Here is a 12,677-nt window from a genome sequence, read left to right as displayed (position 1 = left end):
TGAAATCCACATAAATCTGCCTGCTCAGTGCCTAACACTGGCAGACACAGGTGCCTCTGTGCTCAGAGCTCTGCTCAGACCCCTGAAATAATTACTTAGAAGCTTTGGGGTGCCAGCCAATGGGAAACAGCAGGCATGGGGATTAGCTGGAATTCAGGCCAGCAGAATCTGGGACTAAGATCAATACTTAGATTAATTGAAAGTATTATTCAGCCCTCTCCCTCATTTTGGATCAACCAGCAATCGGTCTTTTCTTTCTCCTAGAATGTTCTCTCTGAACGTTCATGCAACCGGGAACAAATGTATCCCAATGTATCCCTCCTTTAGACTTTTCACAATTAGTCCTACCAGCTGCTCTCAGAACTGCATTCCGTCTAGCAGCCATGTTCAGAGTGCGGCGTAGTGGCTGTCAGCTGGCCAAGCCTGCACATGCTTTGGAGCTCATCTCCAGTTTCCCAGGGAACCTCTCCTGGGTCCTCTCACAACGTTCCAAGACACCCAGGAGACATTTCATTAGTGCCACTGTTCATGGCTTAGTACATCCCAAAGTAATCAGCACATCAAAGGTGCATTTGCATTTTTTATTCTTCAGTTTCTAAAGCAGTAAAATGAATTGCTGGCCATACAAAGCTGATTGTACTTACAGCAGTAAAACTCAAGAGCCTTCCTCTGAAGCCTTGAAACTGTCCCTTATTCATCTCATCTACACAGCCCGTGTTGGGCTCGCGCCTGGTACTGCTGATATCCATCTTATTATGTTGATCAGCAGGCCACTGTTCACCCAACAGCTACCTATGCTCCAATTTATCTGTCCACTACCACTCAGGACTTGTTATTCTCCAAAGATCCAGGTCTCTCTCCCTGCCCATGCTCCTAATGTCATCCTGCAACCATAACAGCTTGTCTACTACTTTGCACCAGCAAGCTGAACTTTCTCCAAGGAGTCATTACTGTATACACAGTATCTTTACTCAAGAATAGGCTATTTATTTCTTTGAAGAAAACGAAGGATAAAAAAAAGCATTGGATATTGGTTTAAATTTTCTTGGTAAGCTTTTCCTTCAAAACAGAATATTTACCAAAGAGCAAATACTGCTGGGAAAAGCAAAGGTTTAATTAGAATGTTTTCAGTCAGTCTTCATATGCATTCATTCATCTGTCTCTAGAGACTCTGGGACCCCTGTCACAGATGTAGGCTTGATATGCACCTTATCTTGTCTTTTCTACACACACTGGTCACAGATGTCTGAATACTACATTTTCCATGGCAGGCTGAGGCTTTAATGCTTTCCCCTGGAGGAGAGATAAGAGCCAGAACATGTGTAGAATGCATTACCTTTTCATTTGCAATCAGTGATGTGTAAAGTTTCTAAAAGTTGTCAACACTCTTGTGATATATTCTATCTCCATTAGAGAGAGAGAGCGGACAGGGATACACAGTCAAATGATTTTTTTGGTGAAGAGCCTCTCTTACCAGCCCAGGACCATCCTCTATCACATCTGTCTCCTGTAACGAAATACGTGGCCTTATCGTTTTTCAGTCTTATTCTTCTTTCTTATCATTCATATTTAATGTATTTCTACCTTCTGTTTTGTAGCTGCTTACATTTTATTGATTCTCAGGAACAGTTTACAAGTCAGTGATTTATTATCTTTCACTTCTATTTGTGCTGACAGAGAACATCCCCATTTTTCAACTTGAAATTTAATGTGAGGTAAAAATATTTCTGGCTGAAAATGTGAGGTGCACATTTAAGCCGTGCTAAATGTTATTACATGGATTTTTAGAAAAAAAGAGAAGAAAATTCATGGTTAAGGATGACACCTCATTTTCTGCTCATGAAATATTACGTACTACTACATACATAGCATAGACAGTGTATTAGCCATCACTGGTCTGAGGGCTGTGCAATGTCTGATAAGAGAGATCATCAAGGATTCAGGCCAGACTTTTGAAACTTAGGTGCCAGAAAGTGGGCATCCACGATTTTTGAGGGATGAATCGAAGATCCTCCGAGCTTAAAACTATGGTACAGCAGGACCCGTCCACAGAAATAAAATTGTAATTTCACGCAAACCAGCAACTCAGAATGTCCCTTACATGGGGTGTAACACTGTGTCACCTCTCAAGTGTAGGTGCTGAGGAGTATGAGCAAAGGGCAGAGGCAGGAGTGACATGGGGAAGACAGGGACCAGCCACATATGGCCGCTGCCATTTATCTCACTCTCTGCAACTCCCTGAAAGGAGGTTGTAGTAAGGAGGGGATTGGCCTCTTCTCCCAGGTAACAGCGATAGGACAAGAGGGAATGACCTTAAGTTGTGCCAGAGGAAGTTCAGGCTGTATATTAGGGAAATTTTCTTCTCAGAAAGTGCAGTGATGCAGTGGCACAGGCTGCCCAGGGAGGTGCAGTCACCGTCCCTGGAAGTGCTCAGGAACCATGTGGATGTGGCACTGAGCGACGTGGTCAGTGGGCATGGTGGGGTGGGTTAGGGGTTGGACTAGGTGATATTAGAAAGCTTTTCCAACCTTAATTCTGTGATTCTGTCCTGCTCTTTGCTCCTCTCTCCTTTGTATGTGAGATTTTTGCGGATAGGATAGAAAAAATTTACCTTGCAGCTGAACTGACACAGCAAGATAGACTTAGGGCTGCATCTCCAGTCAGCCTGGGAGCTGCAGGCTGCTACCTAAAAAGCGTTTTTCTAGGAGCAGCAATTTTACAGGATCAGCTGTTGGTTTCAGTGTGAACAGCTTGCACGGGATTTACTTACCGCATCCCTTTTCTACTGTCAAAGAAAAAAACAGAGCACAGATTGGAGCTCAAAGCCAGGGAAGAATGCTTTCAAAGAGAAGCTCTTAGCGTTGGCATTGCTCGAGGCAGTTTGGGGGCTGTGGGGAGGGGATGTTGATGTGCAGGACAGGCTGCCAGTCTCTTGTTTTCCCAGGGTTTTGGAAAGGATGGGCGTAGACCTAACAGCATCCCCATTGTGTTTTGAAGGACTTTTAATAATGGGACTGAAATTTGATCCTGTGATCTACAGATGCTTGTGGTGTGCCTCCCACCAGGACCTCAGCCCTGGGCTCACTGCAGTGGGCCTGCAGTCTTCATAGGTACTCCAAGCCCCTGCACGTTGCACTACTTGCATTTTCCTCATCCCCTCTCTCGTGCTCCTCCTTGGCTGCTGGCTGTCTCTGCACCGGAGGAAGTGAGAGTTTCTATAGAAATCCTATGATCCAAGTCCACAGCTGATGCCTTCAGGCTGCTCAGTAGCTTAGGCAAAATCCTTGCCTGAGCTGCAGGCTGGATGCTGCAGGCTTGCTTGCTCACCTTGCCAGTGGCAGAAACAAGGAAGCGGGTTTGGGGAGTATTCCTAAACAGATCCACCACACTTGAATCTGCTGAAGTGGAACTTCCTACTGCCAGGGTCAGAGTCAAAATAGTAGGCATTTCTGATGATCTTAGATATGGCAAAGGAAATATATCCATCTAGCAGAACCAAACAAACCAAATTTCACCATCAAGAGGCAGCTATACATATTTCCCCACTTGAACTTTCTCAACACTTGACAGTGCTTGTTAGGGTTCAGTCAAAGCTGTCCTGAGCACATGGGGTGGTGAGGCACTGGCACACGTTTCCCAGAGAAGTAATGGATGCCCTGTCCCCGGAGACATTCAAGGTCAGGCTGGACAAGGCTCTGAATAACCTCATGTAGCAGTAGGTGTCCCTGTTCACTGCAGGGGAATTGGACTGGATGGCCTTTAAAGGTCCCTTCTACCCCAAAGAGTTCTATGATTCCTCTCACAGTGCTCCCTGAAGGGTTTTTCTCGGTCCTTTCTCCAGCTGGTTCTCACTCTGCTTCTTCTTCCTATCAAGTTCTCCTGTGCCTCTGTAAATCTCTCTAAGTCCTTTGAGCTTTGCAGTATCTAAATTCCGAGGTTAATACCTAATCTCTTTGTCTTCCTTGTAGTGAAAGTCTCCTCTTCCAAACATCTTCCTTGCAAACCAACTGTGCAGGGCTGGTTTTCCTCCCTCTCACTGCACTGTCATCCAACTTTGTGACTACTTCAAAGGAAGCAAGTCTATGGGTGGATAAACTGTCACTGCACCTGACCCAGAAATCTTAAAATACTTTGCTACTCTAAATAGGACCCATGTACCCATTTGTTCAGGACAGCAGGAAAATGTGGATGTTTGAGTTAGATGGGAAAAAAAGAAAGAAAAAAAAAGAAAAAGAGATAAGACTCCTTAGAACACTTCTGGAAGGACAAAAAGAAGAAAAAAATAAATTAAAGACACTGAAAGACACTGCTCCTCTGTTTTGTATGATGGCACAATTCACTCTACATGCAGATAAAAGACAACACAGCTTCCTACTTCCCATTGCTGTTCTGCACTGCCAGGTTAATTGTTGTCATTGTATTCCCCACAAGAGAAGCTTTGGCAGTGGTGCCAAATAAACCAGATTAGTGTTCAGGGGCATTTGCTGGAAGTGATGCCAAATCCATTCTTGATCCTAATTATATGAAATATGCTCCAATAATTTTCCACAAGGTGAATAAAAATAATGCCAGAACTGCCGCTTTCACTGAAGCTCAATTAGGAGGCATTCACTAATCCCAAGGCTTGTCATAGCCTCTTCTGTGCAATTATATTCCCCTTTTTAGAAATTGATGTTTACCTAGAGAAGATGAGTATCCTAATTCCTGGCACCAAAATGAGAGTGATATCAGGAGAGAGAGAAAAACATAGATAAGACCTGGCCCGTATCCCAAAGTTAGGCAGGCTGACCTTTGGCTTCAGTTTCCACAGAAAAGCTATTGTTTCTTTGCAGTTCCAAGCTGTTAAAATACGAAATATGCACCTGAATACAACTCATTCCTGAATCTAAAAGAGGAAAGAAGAAGACACTTAGAAAATAAAGTCAGATTAAACCAATTATGTATGCTTTGCTGGTTGTGGAACATTTCCCATAGTGTACAATACTATGTTCTGCAATGAATTTCTGATTTCATAATGACTGATTTGCAGGAACTGACAAATGAAGAAATATGTTTCAATCATTCACAATGAGCAGTTGTAAATTTGGAGTTTTGTTTAAACTACTGAAACCTCATTGTAAGATTGAGGAGCAGCCTGCTACCATATAAGCATAATGAGATGTGCTTTGATTGCATATGAAAAAAATAATTCCTTTACAGCTGGAGCTGGAAGAGGATGGACAAACACATTTAGCAAAACACTGTAACAACAAATTATGTTGATGGTCTGTAGTTGGCATATGGAAGGTGTTATCTTGCAGGATGCTCAAAGCACAGAGCAGTTTTTTTTTTTCCTATCACAATAAAACTTAAGCTTTCTCAGTTTTAAGAATATGCAACTTGTCCCTTCTTTCTTAATGCCTTTTGCTTTTGAGGCAAGTCACACAAATAACAATGTTAGTATTTGGGAAATGGGCCTGACTTCATTTACCCTCTTTCCCATTTTTGAAGTTTCTTCCACCTCCAGAACTGCTGGGGAGATCAGATTTATTGGTTGTCTGACTTGTTGGCTAGCTCACAGCCTAATCTTCAGGATCATGTACTGCTCAGTAAGTGATAGAGCAAAACCTGACTCTTAAAGAAACAACAAAATTGTTCCAATGAGTTAGAAGGTTCATGTGAGAGCATTTGTATGCTCACGGAGCTCTCTTCAGCTGCCAGGAGAGCAGCTCTAAACTTCAGCTGCTGGTCACACCATCTCCATAGCTCCATCCTCCCCAGTGGGAAAACGATGTAGATTGATGAAGGAAAAAACAAATCCACTTCCTTCTCGTCTCTATGTATGTTGGGTTCTGGTGCACTTGCCCAACCCCACCACTCCAGCAGGGTTTGGGAAGCAGGTGACACACAATAAGTTGCGCCCATTCAAGCTGATGCACTTGTACATGCTATTGTTTTTCCATTGACAAAAGTCCCAAGGAGATTTCTATCAGTTGTTGCTTATCAGGAGTAGAGAGAGAAAATGGTTGCTTCCCTGCTGTGAGACTGCTCCCTAAAATCCAGCATGAGACAGCCTTATAAATGCACTGCAGAGGTTTACAGCCGTGGCATCTCCTAATGTTAAAAGTGCCAAGGCTTTCTGGGCTGCTACTGTTGAGTGGTGTGCTGTGTGTTGTTCCACTGACCTCCTAATGCAAACCAGTACCCTATTTCCAGGAGCCAGAGATCTGCAGAGCTGCCAGCAAATGGGCAAAGATGAAGAGGTGGTAATAGAGGGTTTAAAAAGTCTCCTGAGGGAAGCCTGAAGGAGATGCACAGAAAAGCACGAGCAGGTGGGAAAGGGGCTGGACTGGCTCTGTATCAAGGGGGGCAGCTCCTGCAGCAAATGTGCCTTGAACTGTCTGTTTGCCATTCTTGCTACGGGTGGACTCGTAAGCAGAACAGCAACAGGCTGAGGAAAGCCATTTTTCAGCAAGGGTTGGGGCCTGGAGAGCATTTATGTTCAGTTAGTTTTTAATGAGCTGTTTTAGAACTACATAAAATCTAGCTGTGTCTCTGTGTTTCCTCAGATTTCTCACAAAATGATAACTGGAATGTGGGAGATGGAGGATATTTATAATCTACGGGCTGAGCCTGAGGAATCAATACTGGCTCTTGAGGGAAATATGCGTTTCAGGGAGGAAGCTGAGAGAGTGACAATTGGGGAGAGGTTGTGGGATCCATGGGCTGTACCTCACTTCTGTTCAGGGGTTCGTGATATTCACTGCTGCAACCCCTGATTACATTCCTATTTGTGATCCCAGCCCATGGTTTAGCTATATGGATAAAGGGCATCAGCATACAGAAAAAGGCCGGTGGTGGAAAACAGGTCTACAGCAATCCAGCCTTGAAGATAGGTCCATGGCAACCTAGCAGCAAGCCTCCACCAGGGCTGCATACACTGAGAAATGCTCACCATGGGTTAAATCTTACATCCCATCAATATTCTGCTTATTGAGTTAGTGGTAGGAAAGCTGTTCCTGGTATCAGAAATAATACATGCATAAAAAGCAGTATCAGTATGCAGCACGATGATATTAGTGGAGCTGGCCAAGCAGCGTTGTTGTGTGCCTCTGCAATCTGCATGATGCAACTTGCCCACATTAAACTCCCTGCAGGCTATGCTAGAATCGGGGCGAGAAAATGTATGCAGGCATGAGGTGAAGCAGTTGCAGTAAGCATGTCTTCCACTGGAGCAAACACAGCTGATTAAAAATAGGGCTGTAAAATGACCTGGGACAAGCTGGCTGCCGTCTCTTCCCATTGCCAGGAATGAACACTTTCTAGTTGTTGAGATGAAGTGTGTATGTCAATTATTTATTTTTTTTTTTTTTTTTTTTTTCCAGCTAATTGTAACTGTGACATACCTATCCCTAAAGAAATTATTGCACAATACAACCAGAACTCAAACTGGATGTGTCACTGCTGAGAGCATACCTGACTGCATTTGCAATTTCTACTAACCAAGTGTCCCACGCTTCTTCAGGTAATGAACAAAAGGGGTAATTTGAGATAGACATCTGTTCCCAGACCTCACTGATTGGCATTCAGCTTTGTTCTTATTTTGTCAAGTTTGCTTAGTGTGATGCTGATGGTTTTGTTAGCCAGTGACCTCAGTGAAGCTTGAAGCAACCTGGATGTTTGCATGGACTGTGCATTTTCATTGTGATGGGAACTAATGGAGGCTATCTTCACAGAGACTTCTGTGGTCACTGGTTGTGATTAACACACTCCTAATGAGCAGCTCTTGCAGTCCCATTAGAGAAATTGCCTGCCAAGTGTAAGCCTCATTCCAGATTGCTATCACCGTATTCATTTTCCCATCCAGAAAACAGCACTCTGTTTCTCTCTTCAACAGATGAAGCCTTAGATTGGATCTTCTATCATATAAATGCATCACAATTCATTTTGGTGAGGACACTTCCTCCCTGAAACATTTTGAGCTGCAAATGCACTCCATGGGCCAAAAATCACACTCTCCTATTGTGCTACATCCTGGAAATGTGTGGTGCTAGAATTCAGCTTTCTATTTGCCTGGATGCCCATCTAGAGGGTGGGAGCAAATAACTAATAGTCCAACATTCCTTGCAGGACACCTGCTGGAAATAACATTTGCCTTCACACTCCTTTGTAATAAACAGCAGAAATTGTTGAAAGAATATTAAAGCCTGAAGCACTCTTGGTTTGGTTGTTACTGTTTCAAACTATTTTTGAACCTCTGCTAACCTTGGAAGACTTCTCAGAGGAACAATTGATTAAATTAGAATATCTAATTCACATGAAATATTGGGAAAGAAGAGGAAGGGTTATATTAGCTGTTTCATTAGCGCTCATTCCTAGGGTCTGTATCCCAGCCTGCAGCAGAAATGTCAAGAGGAGCAGCTGCTGCAGCACACAAGCCAGCAGAATACTTCCATTTCTGAGCAAGGCAAGGGGGGGATGGAGAAAGCTGAGCAAATTGCATAAGGCACAAGTATTGCAAAGCAGCAGGGAAGGGTTATATGTCAGCAGAGATTGAGCTGAGTCCTTTGTCTGTCCATTTCCAGAGATTTAGCACTGTTTTATTTAGGAAATTTGGAGACCTTTAATAGTGCCAATGGGCCATTTGTTTGGGGTTTAGAGTGGTCCCAGAAGCATGTGCTGCCCACCTCGGCCCCATTTAATGCACGTCATTGGCTCAACATTTTCTTGAGTGAGAATTGCAACTGCTCTCTTTTTACTGGGTGACAAACAAGCAAACTTCTCACCCTACTATGCTGCTCAGTGCTACCAAATGACTCCTGCCTTACAAAAGTAAAGCAAACTAACAGCAAAGAGCAAGGACAACAGTCTTCTGTGTGGCATTTCTTAGCTCTGGTCTCACAGCCTTTCCCTCGCTAGGTGAGCCATCAGCAGTGTTATTAGGATTTATTCTTCTGTCATATATTTCTGTGGCTGCATGAAGACAGAATCCAGATCTTCCTGGGAACTGTTTCGCCTTGTATTTCTTCAAATATTGCTTAACAGTAACACATTGTACTCATAAAGTATGTGAAAGGGCTGGGTTGTTGCTATGCCTTGTTAGTCAATGTCAGCATGTTGGACCGGTGTCTCACTGTAAAGCTGTCATGGTAAAATGCCAAGTTTTGGAAAAAAAAATACTAAGAAAAAAAACTGGCACTTAAAAAAGTATGCAAAATACATAGCAAATTGTTGTGTGTGCTCACTGTCAGTACATACTTCATTCCATTCCATGGTCCTTCCTCCAGACTTGTAGCATTCACTAATAAAACACCTCAACAGTGAAAAAAGCAAGTTAGTATATGGCTTTGGGTGTTTTCACACGTGGCTGAGCTGCTGCTTTTTGACCAAGCCCAGTCATGGATGACATCTTCTTAAGGCCAGCTTAAGAGGTGACCACCTGTAGCTCCCTGCTATTCCCCACATCTCTATCCAGCCTCATCAGCTTGCTGGGCAGGTTGTCTGAGTATTTCCTACCCCCTTAAGGCCATTCAGTGTAGCTAGTCCCTTTTTGAGAAAAGAGCTTGGCAAACTTTTGCCCACGCAGCGTGGACTCAAGGAGAGAGGCTGCAGCAGAGCTGGGGCTGCTGATTCTAGTTCGTGGTGACTTGCTCAAAATCAGATGATCTTGCTCATAATTTTTAATTTCCTATTAGCTCTTGAAGTACTGTCTAGGTATACTGACCCCTATCCATTCTGTCCTTTTGGAGCTGCCGGGACAACATCACCCATTCTATCGTGCAAGAGCAACATCTAGTAGAAACTCTTCAATTGAAAGAGTGAATTTGCTTGGACTAAGAATTTCTTATCACGATTCAGACTTGCTGTGCCATATCCAACATTGCAGCAAGTCTTCATTGCAGCATGTTACTATTGCTCTGTGTAAAGTCCTAGTGATTCATCATTGAGTGAATGTAGAAATGCTTTTATTTTTTATCTAAATAGGGGATCGTTGTGATATATTGTCTCTGACCAATAAATGAATTGCTTTCCGTTCAGTACGAATATAGAAGTGGGAGGGACAGCTGGGTCCTTCAACTGTGGTTCCACACAGTTTCTGGCAATCAAGTGGCAGACATTTATGGGCCAGGAAGGTCTATAGGGCATTCATTTTCCCTGTCCATTATCTGTCTTTTGTACAGATTAAATTGTTTGTTACTGTAACACGACCACCTAAATAGATATGAAGGCTTGGAGATGACAATCAGTTAGCCTGACTTTTTCATAATGCTTGTCCTAGTGTTTGTTCCTGCGGTGGAGGAAATTAATCTATCCTATTAGTACTGTCTAAGAAAGCTAGAGTTCAGATCAGTCCATTTGCAGTCCTTATTAAATAAGGACCCCTGCTGGTGTTTATTAGATAAATGAAGGACCATAGTGAAGTTCCTTGTTACTTAAATGAAACACCATGTTTAGCAAAGCTGTTAAATCACAGCTGAAGGCAGACATCTTGATGAATAAATCAGCATTCATGAATAAATAATTGACAAGAGTGCTAAAATCGGATTCTTGTCTTCGTGCTTTCTCTGTCCTTGGCCAAAAATTGAGACAGCATGTGTCAGCTGCAATGGTGGCCCTTGTGGCAGAGCCACCTAAGGTCAGGTTTCCAAAGGTGTAGATGGGATTCTAGTAGAAACAACAGAGGCGTCTCGGTCTGTGAGGGGCTCCAACGCCTTTGTTTCAATGGTTCTGGTGAGTTAGGGAGCTGGAATGAGCTGTACATTTTCCACAGGACATCCAAGAGCATGAATCAGCACCGCTGTGGGACACATTTGCACTTTGATCTAATAGTTAAAGGCTCAGCATCCCATTACCACTGCCAGGCGGCCACCTTCCCCTGTAATCCTGCTGGTTATTCACACCAGTGGAGCTTCACCAGCCAGCCACTTCCCCAAACAATTATTTCCCACTTTGCATTATGAACCCCAAGTGGATTATGAGTCTGGCAACAAGTAAATGAAAAGTTTTAAGGAGGACGCTTGCTGAGGACTCTTTGTGGCTTAGGGAGCGTGGTGTCTGTGTCCTGGCTGAGAGAGGGGAGGAATGGCTTCCAGTTCTAACTTCTCACAGAGCTGACTCTGGGTTTTTGCCTCCTGCCTAAGAGCTGCCTAGGACCCATAAGAACGATTCCGGAATGCTATCTTATTTTGCTAAATATTTAAAATACCTGTGGTTACAGGGAAGTGCCAATTCTGAAATCTTCCACTTTAATAATACAAGTGGTTTTCAGATGCTAAGGATAAAGATGCAGCTGCTCCAAGAGCCCTGAGTGCTGGTATTCCTAAGAACTGCAGCCAGGCCCTTACAATGCACTTGTGTCTCAAAGCCACAGCAAAGGGCTGGAGCCAGTGCCACCCGGGAATCAAAGGCTGCCATTCGTGTCTGTGCAGAGCAGGCAGGCAGAGCCTTGGCAGTGCCCACTGTATCAAAACAGGGCTCAGATGGGACTAAAGTGATGCCAAGCTCTTGTTACTGTTGCTGGGTTTTCCTCCCACTGACTTCACGAAGGGCTTTCGTACACATCAGCACTGTTTGCTGCATGTGAAAGACCGGCACAACATGCAAACATTGCACAGAGACAGCTATTTGCTAAGGAACAGTAGGGTTCCCCATTTTAATTCCCACTTCTTCTGTGCTGAAAACAGTGGTATTTCACACTTATCAGAGTGCTGGTGGCAGTGAGAAGGCTATTAGCTTGCTATAGAGAAAGAGCATGCAGAAATTTGGGAATCGTTTGTTTTGTGCATGTTGACACAAATACAGGAGAACTTCAGGGGGAGCACTGTGAAAGGAGCAAGTGCACAGCATCAGCATCATGAAGAAGAGCTGAAGCTGCATGCAGTTTGTAAAGAAATTTCTAAAAAGGCAGCATGAGGGTGAGACAGGGAGCTAGGAATTGGGATGTTGAACTGCCTGGCAAAGCTGGCCATGACCATGCTCTCCTCCAGTCTCCTTTTCATAACTGTTGCAGCAGAACTTCCTGACAGCTTCTGACTGCCCTAACAAATCATGTCAAGTGGCTCTGTTTCATTTTGGGTGGAAAGCACCTCTCTGGGATAGAACCTGTTATTTGGTAGCTACAGCATGTATCTAGGGCATGCATATTTGTACTTTTTTAGAAGAGGAAATTATGCCTGGGATTCCCGTGTTGCGGAGGAGCTTCTTGCTGTACAACTATTGGGGTGGGTAACAGAGTAAAAGTAATTCATTTTACCTAACCCCAGCAATAGAAAAGCTGCATCCAACCACATTAGCAGCATCAACACATGGGCAGTGGATCACTTCTGACCTTGCTCTCCCATCAGAGAAGTACCTAAATACTGGGGCTGGGGCATCTGCGTAGGAATTTTGGTGGTGTAGATGCTGTGTGGTGAGCCCATGGGCCAACACGTTAATGTCTTCTTTTATATATAATCTCAGCCATGGATTTGCTTTAGATGGCACTAAAATACATGATCACGAGAGACCACTGGAAGATATTTGACTTTACCTGGCTCTGTTTCTGAGTGATGCTAAAGCCAGCTTCAGGAGTGCCAGAGCCTGTTACTTTAGAGATCTATGCCAGTGGTGCAAGGCTCATTGGGATTTATATAGACCTTCTTCAACCTTGAGAAGCAAGGTTTACTGAAGACATCTTGTGGAGTCTGTGCTATCTACGG

The 12,677-nt window shown here is 43.7% G+C and overlaps 1 protein-coding gene across 2 annotated transcripts in view; it reads left to right on the top strand.

Annotated features, from left to right (window-relative positions):
- POMGNT2 (protein O-linked mannose N-acetylglucosaminyltransferase 2 (beta 1,4-)) overlaps positions 1–12,677 on the top strand; it is an 85,863-nt gene that overhangs the window by 9,212 nt on the left and 63,974 nt on the right. For both annotated transcript variants that reach the window (XR_006168532.1, XM_042817121.1), the window contains exon 2: positions 7,365–7,504. The gene's annotated coding sequence lies outside the window, so the exon portion shown is untranslated. The remainder of the gene's footprint in view (positions 1–7,364; positions 7,505–12,677) is intronic.

This window comes from Centrocercus urophasianus, unplaced genomic scaffold, assembly GCF_019232065.1.
Source record: "Centrocercus urophasianus isolate 14NV4802_14NV808 unplaced genomic scaffold, USGS_Curo_1.0 seq_16, whole genome shotgun sequence".
Classification (NCBI taxonomy): Eukaryota; Metazoa; Chordata; class Aves; order Galliformes; family Phasianidae; genus Centrocercus; species Centrocercus urophasianus.
Note: the sequence above shows the minus strand (reverse complement) of the source record. Positions and strands in the feature narration are given on the sequence as shown.